General features: G+C 44.5%; 1 long non-coding RNA gene across 16 annotated transcripts in view; it reads left to right on the top strand.

The window, feature by feature from the left end:
- Positions 1–13,513, top strand: part of LOC122228408 — a 45,607-nt gene that overhangs the window by 1,570 nt on the left and 30,524 nt on the right. The window contains exons 3-4 of one of the 16 annotated variants that reach the window (XR_006206562.1): positions 11,243–11,456; positions 12,060–12,198. The exons of the other annotated variants lie outside the window; for them this stretch is intronic. This is a non-coding gene — a long non-coding RNA (uncharacterized LOC122228408). The remainder of the gene's footprint in view (positions 1–11,242; positions 11,457–12,059; positions 12,199–13,513) is intronic. 16 annotated transcript variants of the gene reach the window in all.

Genomic DNA, 13,513 nt, shown 5'->3' with positions numbered 1-13,513 from the left:
TCTACCACGTTGGCCAGAGGGGGAACACAGGCCCTCTCTGATCCTCTGCCATCATCCTCTCTGCCCCTCCTGCCCCTCTTAGTGGTATACCGTAATTTCCAATGGTTGCAAACGCATAGTGGTGGCAGACATGGTAATGGTGGGGATATTGGCCACATTAGTGGTGTCAAAATGCCCCCACTGTACCAGAAATAAAGAGATCTCAACTGTGGGAACAAAATGGCAGAGCCACACCTCATTTACTCACTGACTCACTCACTTGTTCTTTTAACTTCTGTTGAGCACATACCTTGTGCCAAGGACTGCACGAGCCACTGGAGAATGAGGCAGTTTTGAAAAGGTCCCTAATATGTAAACACTGCCTTAGAGGAAACTCTCAAACTAATTACTAACATTTATCAAGCACTTTGGATGGGTCAGACACTGATTTAAGTGCTTTTTATGTATTACCATATTTAATCATTTAAATTAACTCTATTAGACAGGTACTATTTTACTTGTCATTTTAAAGATGAGGAAGTTGAGGCACACGGAGGTCAGGTAAGCTGGTCAAGGTCACCCAGCTATAAAGTAAACTGAGATCTGGGCCCAGAAAATCTAGCTCTACTACTGTGCTTCTTAGACAAAAGGAGAGATGGCTAAATGTACAATTATAATGCGATGTGATGAGTATTCACTAGAACTACTGGGAGCTTTTGACATTATTGAGGGGCAAGGCCCAAAGCTTTTTCAAATTTCCAATCCTGTTAATGCCACTGTAGTATATAACTTCTCCCCATAAAATGCTGTAAAGTACAACTAAGATTTTTAAGTGATGCTTCCAGATTCTTAATAAAAGATTAAAGTAATTTATAAAGCTATTTTCTGGCTAAGAACCATCCCTTTCTTGGACTGCTTCACTCACTCATCATTTCCATCACAAGCTGATAGCTTTTCTTTGGGCAGCCCATTCTTCACAAAGGGAAAAAATAGTTTTTATAACAAGGAGAGGCCAACCAAACTGGGCTGGGCTCGGAAGGCCTGGAGGTGGGTGGTGGCTGGGCTTACTCATTGTCTCAGCTATTCCTCTTCTGTGGGGACCTCATAGCTGGCTGGAATCGAGTTTGTGCCTTGGGAAAATGACAAATCACGTTAAGTTGTGGACCTCTGGGATCCTTTGGGAACCATTAACCACAAATCTTACATCTTAGAATGCTGAGGGGGTATATTACTAGAGTCTCAGGTGATGGGAGAGCACAGACTGGGCCACAGACTAACTCTGCTTGGAAAAGACAAGGAGAGCTTCAAGGGGTAGATGAAGTTGAGTAGGGCTTGAAAGATTCATTGACATTCATCAGGCAGTAAGGTGAAGGTGTTGTAAGAAAGGAAGAGTTTGTTTCAAGGATCTGAGGGAGGGCTCAGCCGTCTAGGCCTTCTAGAATCATTCCATCCCAAAACACTAAATGTCTTGTGGGGTGGAATCAAAGTGGGACTTTTTCTACTTCGTATGATATTGTAATAAAAAGTTATATCTTCCCTTAGCATCACACTCTCCAGTTCCATCCATGTTGCTACAAAAGGCCATATTTCATTTTTTCTCATTGCCACGTAGTATTCCATTGTGTATATAAACCACAATTTCTTTATCCATTCATCAGTTGATGGACATTTAGGCTCTTTCCATAATTTGGCTATTGTTGAGAGTGCCACTATAAACATTGGGGTACAGGTGCCCCTATGCATCAGTACTCCTGTATCCCTTGGATAAATTCCTAGCAGTGCTATTGCTGGGTCATAGGGTAGGTCTATTTTTAATTTTCTGAGGAACCTCCACACTGCTTTCCAGAGCGGCTGCACCAATTTGCATTCCCACCAACAGTGCAAGAGGGCATACAGAGAAAGTCAGATACCATATGGTTTCACTCTTATGTGGATCCTGAGAAACGTAACAGAAACCCATGGGGGAGGGGAAGGAAAAAAAAAAAAAAAAAAAAAAAGAGGTTAGAGTGGGAGAGAGCCAAAGCATAAGAGACTGTTAAAAACTGAGAACAAACTGAGGGTTGATGGGGGGTGGGAGGGAGGGCAGGGTGGGAGGGAGGGCAGGGTAGGTGATGGGTATTGAGGAGGGCACCTTTTGGGATGAGCACTGGGTGTTGTATGGAAACCAATTTGACAGTAAATTTCATATATTAAAAAAAAAAAAAGTTATATCTTCCCTCTTGAGTGTTCTCTCTCTCTCTCAAGCTTTATTGAGGTATAATTGGCATACAATAAACAGCACATAATTAAGTTCACAAATTTTATGAGTTTTAAACATATTTATGAAGCTGTTGCCACAATTGAGATAGCGAACATACCTGTCACCCCCAGAAGTTCCCTGTGATCCTTTGTACTCCCTCCTTCCCACCCTTTCTTGCCTCTTCACTCTTTAACTCTTGAGACCACGGATCTGTTCCCTGCCACTATAGATTGGTTTGCATTTTCTAAAATTTTATATAATGGGATCATACAAAATGTACTCTTTTTTTTTTACACATAATTCTTCCACTTTCTTTCACCTAGCATAATTATTTTGAGATTCATCCATCTTGTTGTACGTATAGTAGTTCATTCCTTTTTACTGTTGAGTAATACTCCATTGTATGGATGTACCACCATTTGTTTCTCCATGCTGCTAATAATGGGCGTGTGGGTTGTTTCAGTTTGGGGCTATTACAAGTAAAGTTGCTATAAGCATTCTTATACAAGTCTTTTATGGACTTGTTCTGTCTTTTCATTTGGGTAAATATCTTGGAATATGGCAGGAAATAGGTTTACTTAAAAAAAACAAACCTGCCAGTTTTTCTAAATGGTTGAACCATGGAAGGTTCAGTTGTTCCATGTCCTCGCCAACACTTGTATGGCCATCTTTGAATTTTAGACATTTTAATAGACTTTTAGTGGTACCTCACTGTGGTTTTAAATTTGCATTTCTTTGATGACTAATTATATTGAGCATCTTCTCATGTAGTATTTATTTTCCAACTGTTTTCTTTGTTGAAGTGTCAGCTCGAATCATTAACCCATTTAAAAAACTGGTTGTTTGCATTGTTGAGTTTCTAGATCTGTTGTGTATTCCGGACACAAACCTTTTATCAGATATATGTTTTTTTACAAAGAGTTTCTCCAAGTATATGGCTTGCTATTTTATTCTCTTAGCAGTGTCTTTCATAGAGCAAAATGTTAATTTTGATGAAATTCAATTTATCAACTTGTTTTCTTGTATGGACTGTGCGTTTAGTGCCACGTCTGAGAAATATTTGCTTAACCCAAGTTCAGGAAAGTCTTTTATGTTTTCTCTTAGAACTTTTAGGTTTTTTTTTTTATTGAGATATAGCTCGCCTACTCTTTAAAAGTGCACATTTCAGTGGTTTTTAGAATATTCACAAAGTTATGCAACCATCACCACTATCTAATTCCAGAACATTTACATCACCCCCTCAAAAAACCTTGTACCCATGAAGCAGTCATTCCCCATTTCTCCCTCCTCCCAGACCCTGGCAACTGCTAATCTACTTTCTATATCTATGGATTTGTCTATTCTGGACATTTCATATACACCGAATCACACAATATGTGGCCCTCTGTGTTAGACTTCTTCATTTACCATAATGCTTTCAAGGTTGTCCAGGTGGTAGCATATATAAGTACTTTAACCCATTTTATGGCTGAATAATATCCTGTTGTATAGATATACTGTATTTAGTTTATGTATTCACGAATTGATGGATGTTTGGATTCTTTCCACTTATTGACTCTTATGAATAATGTTCGTATGAACATTTGTGTATGAGGTTTTGTATGGACATATGTTTTAGGTTCTTTTGGATGTATAACCAAGGGGTGGCATTTCCGGGTCATATGGTAACTCTGTGTTTAAACTTCCTGAGGAACTGCTGGAATGTTTTCCAAGGCAGCTGCACTATTTTACACTCGTATCATCAATGCATGAGAGTTCCAATTTCTCCACATCCTCTCCAATACTTGTTATTGTTCATGTTCCTTTTTTTTTAAGTTTATTTATTTGTTTTGAGAGAGAGAGAGAGCACTCATGTGAGTGGGGGAGGGGCAGAGAAGGAGAGGAAGAGAATCCCAAGCAGGCTCTGTGCTATCAGTGCAGAGACTGACATGGGGCTTGATCCTAGGAACCATGAGACCATGACCTGAGCCGAAACCAAGAGCCATATGCTTAACTGACTGAGTGCCCCTCATGTTCTTCTTTTTCTTTTTTTTAGATATAGTCATCCTGATGGGATATGACATCCTAGTATGCCATTTTGGTTTTGATTTGTATTTTCTTAATGAGTAATGAAGTTGAACATCTTTTCATGTATATATTGAGTATATTTTTTTCTTTGGAGAAATGTCTATTCAGATTCTTTTCCCATTTTTAATTGGGTTATTGTTTTTTTATTGTTGAGTTGTAACAGTTCTTTAAATATTCTGGATACTAGTCTCTTATTGGATTGTCTTTTCACCTAGTGGGGAAGGTTCGAGTATTCCCTACTAAGTATGATATTAGCAGTAGATTTGTAGCTATTTTTTTCTTTTTAAAAGATTAAAAAAATTTTTTTAAGTAATCTTTATACCAAACATGGGGCTCGAGCTCACAACCCTGAGATCAAGAGTCACATGCTCCACTGACTGAGCCAGCCAGGCACCCTGTTTTTTTTAAAAAATATTCTTTATCAAGTTGAGAAAATTCCCCTCTCGTCCTAGCTTACTAAGCGTTTTCATTATGAGTTGGTGTTGGATTTGTCAAATGCTTTTTCTGTATATATTGATATGATGTGATTTTTCTTTTTTAGCCTGTTAATGTAATGGATTACCTTAATTGATTTTTAAATGTTGAACCATGCTTGTATACCTGAGATAAATCCCACTTGGTCGTGGTGTATATATTTTTTTACACATTGTTGGATTCGATTTGCTAATATTTTGCTGGGGATATGGTTCAAAGTTTTTAGTTTTGATGAAGTACAATTGATATATATTTTCTTTATTTTACTTGTATGCATTTTTTTTTTTTACATTTATTTATTTTTTGAGAGATGGAGAGAGACAGAGCACAAGTTGGGTAGGGGCAGAGAGAGAAGGAGACAGAGAATCCAAAGCAGGATCCAGCCTCTGAGCTGTCAGCACAGAGCCCGACGTGGGGCTCAAACTCACAAACTGTGAGATCATGACCTGAGCTGAAGTCGGATGCCTAACCGACTGAGCCACCCAGGCCGCCTGTATGCATCTCCTTTTAAGCAAAACACACAAATCATAAAGTATTCTCATTAAGGACAACATATTCTAAAACCCTAAATCTCAATTTCATGTTATGGCCATTTAAAGGGTGGAATTGACATGGGGGAAAGGGAGACAGTGAGGGTGACTGCTTACTTGGACTTTAGACTTCAAAGTATGGTTGAATGATAGCCACTGACCTTGAGCATTGAACACCTTAGTCCAGGACACTGGGTTGTTCAGGAACTCCTCTAATCATGAGACTTTAGTAGCTTTCCTCCAGAAGGGATGGAGACATAGCTGCCAATAGGAAGTTACTGTCTGGGCAGGGGTGTTGCCTTAGGGGTGACTAAGAGTGAGGATAAAGGGTCAGGATGAGCAAGAGCCTGAGTCAGATTGAGCATCCCAGCTGGGTTCTCTGGGAACCAGACACTGAGTGAAATTAAGAGTACAGAAGGGAATTAACATCTGTGAAAGGAAAAGGCAGGATGCAGGATTGGCTGGAAGGAGGTCTCAGCCCATCATGAGGACCTGCTAAAACCTCTGCCAGTCCCAGGGGGGCGCTCTGGGGCAGCACTGCTCGTTAGAGCAGCTCCGCGCTGGTAGAAAAGGGCTGGACCTGTGTACCACCATCTTGCTCAGCCATTGGCTGGGACCATCCCTGAAAAGAGTAACTGTGACTCAAAAGCTGAGGGGTCCCTGAAGGAACTAATTGCTGGAGGCAACGAGAACCAACACTTTTGGTGGCAGGGTAACGAGTCCTTTATTGAAAGGGTGATATAAGCAGTAAATATCCATGTATGCCATACAGACAGATCTGAGGTTCAAATCCCAGCGATGTGTGACCAGAGGCAACTACTCTGACTCAAGTTTCCTCATCTGCAAGATGGAGAAAGGGCCTTCCCTACGGGGTTGTGGGAGGATTAAGTGATGTGAGGGTGAACGTAGTGCCTAATATAGTACAGGCACTCAATAAGGTTTCTCCCTTTCCCCTGGGTGGAAACTAGCCAAGGGAACATCTTGTTCCACGAGCCAGTTCCCACCCTGCTCTTTATAAACTTAGTTTTTTTCTCACTTTCCACTAGGGGATCAAGCCCCTATGGCAGTTTCCTGACCCTCTGGGTGTGCTGCCTCTGTGTCCCAGGGCCCAACTTGTTCCTCTCCAGCCTTTCGCAGCCTGGAAACTCAAAGACCTCCATGGTTGTTTGGCCCTCCCATGCGGGGACCACTGGATGATGTTGGTATGAGGCGGGGTAATGCTTCCTGGAATGCACCAGAAGCGAGCACATTGCACCAGCTGCCTGTGAGTGCGTTTCACTGAGGATTCCTGTAAGCGGAAACCATCGTGTTCCTCTTTCTAAGTGCCTCGTTAAAAGCCTGAGGACAGATCCCTCCTCCATCACTTAATGTCTCCACCTGGGAGGTGAGGCAGTGCCTGAATGAGAAGGAGAAAGGTTTGGTCTGTCCAGTTCACTATCCTTCTTTGGGGTGCTCTGACTATTGGGATGCAGGTTTCCATGGTCCAGTTACTTTCTGTATGCCTGTAACTGGGCCCAATTTACTGGGGAGTCTCAACTCTTTGGTGTATAAACAGAGCAGTTTTATTTCTTCCAGTAACTGCCCCCGGCTACACTGTGCCAGATCTCTCTTTCCTGCTGGGGAGCAGCTCCCTTAACGACGTCTTGGTCTGGTTCCATAACTTTCCAGCCACTTTCGGTTACTACAACAGCCTCGTTCCGGTAATTAAGACTCAATCTTTTACATTTTTAAAACTTACATTACAAACTTGATTCAAAGCTCTTCTCCTCCCCTCCCCTCCCCTCCAGCATTAGCTAGTGCTGGGCTCTGGCCATTTGGGGCAGCGGAAGGGAACCGAGGACTGGCTTGAAGGCACCCCATTCACCTCCTCTTGGAGGCCTTAGCATCTCAGTTTGAGGCTGAGAGGATGGATGGGAGGAAGAGACTTCTTTGTATGACTTATGGGGATGGGGGAGGTGTCTCATGTCCTTTACCTCTTCCTGGTTCTTTCTGGTTTTGTTATGCTGGAGAGTTCGCCTGGTCCCCTCCATCACTGAGGACGACCTTTCCCCCCTGACGCCACAGTCTCCCAGCTGTACCTCCCTTTGGCCTCACCAGAGCTACAGTCTTCCAGTGACTCCATTCTCTGGCTTACGCATCCAACTGTGAATTCAGCAGCAACCTGGGCAAATCTTTGGCTCCTGCCCTTGAGCTGATTTCTGTGCATCTCCACATGGAGCCACAGGGCCTGCTGGAGTGATTGTGGCCTTCAAGGGTCACACAGACCTGGGATGGGAGAGCTACCCCCCATCTTCCCGGTCATGCTGCACCAAGCCCCTTCAAGCCCTGCTGGGTGGGGTACTGCCGTGGGTCTCTTGCTTTCAGAATCTCCAGGCCTGCAAAGGGTCCAAGTCTTTGCATTCGAATATAATTCTAGATCTCAGGTAGAGATGCCAAACAGTCTGCTTTTCATTCCCACTGTGGGGGTGTGGAACAAACAGGCCGGTCAGCTGTAGTCCTAGGCTTTCGAGACAATGATCTGTGCCTGTGAGGCATCATGGGGTTCATACATTCTCTTTTCCTTTGCATCAGGGTGGAAAAGCACCCCATTTCTTCTCCATGGTGGGGGGAGAGGACAGGCCTGCCTTACCATCTCCCCTCCTATCAGTCCTTTTCATGCCCTGACTGGAGGTGGGCTAGGCTCTGGTTGATTCCAAGGTTTCCTGCCTCCATATGCTCTGCGTGGAGGTGGCTGTGTCCATCTGCTGGTGACTTGGTGGTAGCTCTTGGGGGGATGACCAGCTCCTCTCCTGATCTTTAGGCTTTGGCTTCAAGTCTATAATGGGAAAACACGCAAGGATTTGCTCAGCAGTATATGAGAATACCTTGTCTCTTGTCCTCTACACCATGTTGAAGTTGTTCTTCCCTCCTGGAAGGATTCCTTGATTACATCCCATCAGACTGAAATTCTCCTTTACTGCGCCCTCCCCCCCCCCCTCCCCAGCTCAGCTCTCAGGCTCTTCGTGTGTGGTTAGTTCACACACATGAGAGCAAGTGAGGTTTAATTCATGTCTTGACCAGTTTTTATGTGTTACAAGGGTAGCTGGTGTTTATTGAACTCTTGCCACATGCCATCTACTGTCCTAAGCACGTCATCTCATCCAGTCCTCATCTCATCCGGTCCTCATGCCCCAATCCAGGGAGCTAGGTGCTATTATTATGCCCATTTTACAGATGAGAACACTCAGCAGGGATAAAAGCGTGAAGTAGCTTCTCTAACATTTATAGCCACAAATGATATAAACAAGCAGTCTAAATCCCAAGCTCAGATCCTCTACCGGTATTCCGTTCTGCCTACTTGGTTTGATCCTGTGGTCCGTCTGCCCCCTCCGACTTCCTCACCCCCAGAGCCCTAAGTGAGTACTTGCAGATCAGTGTGAAGTACTTCCCATAATGATTTTGTTTGGACTAATTTTTTCCCAGGGAGACCTGAGGTCTGGGCCGCATATCCAGGATAGTCTACCTGAGCACTTCTTTCCGTCTGGAAAATGAAAATCTCTATTGTTTGTGTGGTACATTTACTTCCATTGTCTCCTGGGTGCTTGTAACTGCTCTGAGTAGAAAGGTGTTATCATCGTTCTCTTTTTTTTTAAAGTTTATTTTTATTTACTTTGAGAGAGAGAGAGAGAGAGAGAGAGAGCGCGCGAGCGAGCTTGTGGGTGCAAGTGGGGGAGGGGCAGAGAGAGAGAGGGAGAGAGAGAATCCCAAGCAGGTTCTGTGCTGTCAGAGCAGAGCCTGATGTGGGGCTCGAACTCACGAACTGTGAGATCATAACCTGAACTGAAATCGAGAGTTGAACACTTAACTGACTGAGCCACCCAGGTGCCCCTCACCATTCTCTTTTTATGGGTGAGGAAACTGAGGCACAGAGGCGAGATGCTTGTGTGAGGTTATGCAGCTTGTATGCATGGGGCCTGGGACCTGGAACCAAATCTTCTGTGTCTGTTCTATCATGGCACAGGTTCATACCCAGTGTCCTTCGCCTGGGACCCTCAAGCTCCTGTCCCTTTGCTCCCGTCTCTTCTAGCCTCCTCGCACTGGCCTCACCCACATCCTCCTGCCTCTCCCAGGGCCTGGAAGTGCCTCTTGGTGTAGGGGAACTAGGTGGGCCTTGAAGCCTTCTGACCGTGACCCCCAAGCCCCTTGAGGGGCTGCTCACTGCCTTTATCGGCCCTAGTCACCGTGGACGTTATTTATTGTCAGATAAGTGTATTTCCAAATACAACAGAAAACGAACAAATAACCGCAGTGACAGAGCTGTAAAACACCCTACCGGCTCGCTCACTTGAAGAAAAGCCTGCACAACTAATTAACCCGGGCAGGCCTCCGTGGTGTTTGGAAACAAGCTTGGAATTAATAGTGCCCTTCTCAGCTGCTGGAGCCAGCCGCTAAATCTTCATTGGGCAGTAGCAAGAGAGAGACACAGAGAGTTATAGAGACAGAGAGAGGCCAAGATGGAAGTGTAGACAGAGAAACAGGGCAAGATAAACACAGTTATCCATTTGCCTCCAGACCCATATATATCATCTTAGCTAGACTTTGGATTCTAGAAAGACAAACAGATAGACAGACTGCATTTCTTCTTAAAGTGAGAGGTAAGAAGAGAAAATAGAGGCTTTGTCTAGCTCAGAGCACATCTTGTTTCTGTACCACTAAAGTCAGAGAATCAGAGGCTTCTGGGCTGGAAGGGGCTTATGAGAGGTCGTCTAATTCAGTGGCTCTAAGATTATTTTTAGCAGCAAAACGCTTTCTTGAAATGAAGTCACCTGAAGAAGTAGCAGAGCACCCCAATGGGGTTTGTGGCCTCTAGCAGCCCCTGCCCTCCTGCCCACATGGCCGGCAGCATCCCCAGGACCCTCAGGGCTCTGGAGAGCATAGCTGGAAAACTAAAGCCACCTTGGCCTCGGTGTGGTAGGGCTCTGGAGTGTCCCTTGTCACTGGATTCAGGCTTAGCCTAATTTGGGAGTCACCAGAAGGGACAGTGTGGTAGGAAGGATCCACCTGGTAAAGGAGGTAGGCTACCCAAGCGGACCTCTACTCTCTCATTCTCGAACATGTTGGGTCCTCGAACTCCGATGTCTACTTTCCCTAGAGACCTTTGTTGGCAGGAGTTGGGGAACTGGCTTGTTGAACTTCAGTGATGGAGTCTCAGTGGGTGAACTTCATGAATCATTACCTGACCCTGACTTTGTCTCAGGGAGGCTCTGTATAGGTTCACATCAAGTTCAGGAGGGGGAACCAAGAGTATGAGAAGGATGCCTCCCTTCTCTGGAAGAATATGGATGACTGCCAGAAGGGGACTTCCTAAGAGGCCATCCAGGTATGCCTTGTCGAGATGACTGGTGATCCACAGGGGAAATTGTACTTTGTACGTTTTTTTCCCCCTCATTGAGGAAGGAGAGGTAGTGGCCTGAGGCTGCCATCCATCTGAGTGTCTCTGTGAGGATTTGTCTGTTCTTCTCGAGGGAGGTTGCCACTTGCTTCTGGAGGCCCTGTTCTCCACATTAAGAGGGGAAAACCCCCGAGGCCAGGTGGAAAGGCCGCCCTTGGAGTTAGTAGTGGGTGGGGGAAAGGATGTAGACAGTGAGACCAGGCACTGTGTTTGGAGCTTTCCCATTTCCGATGAACCCTGAGCGCCCTTGGCTCAGGCCTAGACAACAAGGGGGCACAGTAAGGAGGAGAAAACACAAATCAGGAAGTAATGCTTTTTTTGAAGGAGAAATTATAAATTGCAATTTAATCACATAATTACTTTGACACTCTCAAGCAAGCTAATTTCTTCCCTTGCCTCATTTCATCCACTCGGTGAGATGAATCTTAATGAATAATGTCCTATGAATATTTAATTTTTGATCAATTTGAATTTTCTCTGGCATACCTGCTGAAGACATAAATCAGCTTCTATTTTACCCAGCAGAGTGAATTTGATAGCGGTCTGGGTGGATCTCTGTCCATGGCCACAGAAGTGGCTTGCCTGAAAGTCTGGTTTGCCACCATCTCAATATCATGATTTGGACATCCCTGATGCCTTCCCTAAGCTGGGTCCTCTATGCTGGCCCCACCAGCAGATGCCTGAAGCCAGTGATTCTCCAAGCAGACAAAGTGGATCCACAGATGACTTCCCACAGGTGCTCCCTCTCATATCCTTATTTTCCCAGAGACTTAAAGAGCCTCCCTCCTGATACTGACTTTATCCTTCCTGGCCCCTGGGGACAAATGTTACCATTCAAGACACAGGTATCTGTAGAGGCAACATTAAGAGAAGTATCATTCTCAGCTGTTAGGGAAGGCATCTTTCATGAGACAATACTTGATATTTGTACAGCACTTTATGGTTCGCAAAGTGGCTTCACGTCCATCTTTTCATGTCTTAACACATCCCCGTGTTTTAGCTCTCTTTCCTAGCTGTGAGGTGAGGAAATGGGGCTGGAGAGAGCTCTTTCTTACTTTGGTCAGGAGGGTAAGTAGAAGAACTCACACCCTGGAAGGACTCCTGAGTTAAAAGCCAGGAAAATGAGTCCCAAGTGAGCTATCTATAGAAAGGGAAGTTGAGTATTTGGTACTGGGATCTGGAGGAGGAAAGAAATAGGCAAGCTGGAGGTGGGCTCAGTAATGGGTCAATGACAGTGATGGTACTTTTTGAGAAAGTAATTGTTTCAAGGGGATAGATCACATGGTTAACATGTATTTTGAATGTATACCCATATCCTGAAACTTCTGTTTTCCTGAAGCTCTCCACCCACGAAAGCAAAACATTTTAGTGCTTTAAGAAGGGCAAGAACCGCCTAGAACAAAGAAGTCATTGTTCAGCTTTAAATCTCAGAGACAACTTCCTGTTTCGAAGTCCATTAGGACCAAACACTCTTGAAGGTAAGGTTTCATAGAGAAGGAAGATACATTTTTGAATTCATTGCCCTCCCTGGTCATAGAATATGATCATAGAATTTTCTTATAAACAATAGGGTAGAGTTGGTTCAGACTCTGGTGTTATGGAAGTCACTTAGGAAGCTGAAGGGGTATGGAAGAAGAAGGGAAAGATGGAGGAGGGACAAGAGAGTCAGAATCCAGTGTCCTCATTTCCAACTCCCCTGGGCCAAAATACTGGACGTGGTCAAAACATTCCAGGGGTATGAATGAATCAAGAACATGGCATTTAATGTCTCCAGCTTTGTATTCCCCTCCATACGGCACAGGAGTTAAGGTGAAGGGAGGTGGGCATTAGATGAGACTAAAGTAGTCCTTCCGTTCTCCATGGCCTGGGCTGTTGGGCCGCAGAACTTGGAAGCTCTTATGTGCCCTGGTTGAGATGCCGAGAGAATTTGTAGTTGAGCAGAGGACTGGGGTTGAAATGAAGACTTCACAGAGCAGGGGACTTTGCAACTGGAGGAATAGGACCAGAACTGTGATCTTTAGTCGAGGGTGTTAGTGTGTCTACCTGGATGACAAGCCAGTCAGGATCAGTTGTGGCCAAGCATAGGAGCCAGACCAGATGACAAGCCCAGTGGCAGAGGTTAGTTTGATTAGAGGTTAGTTCTCCTCTCTCATTAGTACAAGATCAAGTAAATCCACCATCTACCCAACTACCGTTAAGGAAGAGTCAGGGTGGTTGGAGGAGAAAATCTGAAAATCTGAAAGTCTGAAAATCTGAAAGTCTGAAAGTATAAAGAGATTGAGCCATCCAAAGGGATGTTTATGTCAGCGCCAGTAATTTCCAAGATGAACTCTTTCTTTCAACCCAAGTTTCTAGAACACAGAATTTGAGACAAAACTTATATGCCAAAGTTTTACTGCCCTCAGTCCCAGGGTAGCAAAAATAAGGGAAAAAAAGAAAGTGACATGGGGAAGGAGAGAAGGCATTGCTGAGCTAGCCACAGCTTCACAAGAAATCCCTTTTGATTGTTCAGACACATGGGCCTTCTTCCAGATGGGCCACGATAAACCACCACACCTCAAAATAGTCCGTGGATGATTTGCATTTATTTGCTATTTTTTTTTTATTAAAAAAAATTTTTTTAACGTTTATTTATTTTTGAGACAGAGAGAGACAGAGCATGAACAGGGGAGGGGCAGAGAGAGAGGGAGACACAGAATCTGAAACAGGTTCCAGGCTCTGAGCTGTCAGCACAGAGCCCGACGCGGGGCTCGAACCCACAGACCATGAGATCGTGACCTGAGCCGAAGTCGG

This window comes from Panthera leo, chromosome C1 (assembly GCF_018350215.1).
Source record: "Panthera leo isolate Ple1 chromosome C1, P.leo_Ple1_pat1.1, whole genome shotgun sequence".
Classification (NCBI taxonomy): domain Eukaryota; kingdom Metazoa; phylum Chordata; class Mammalia; order Carnivora; family Felidae; genus Panthera; species Panthera leo.
The sequence above is the reverse complement of the archived record's forward strand: the minus strand, read 5'-3'. Positions and strand labels throughout refer to the sequence as shown.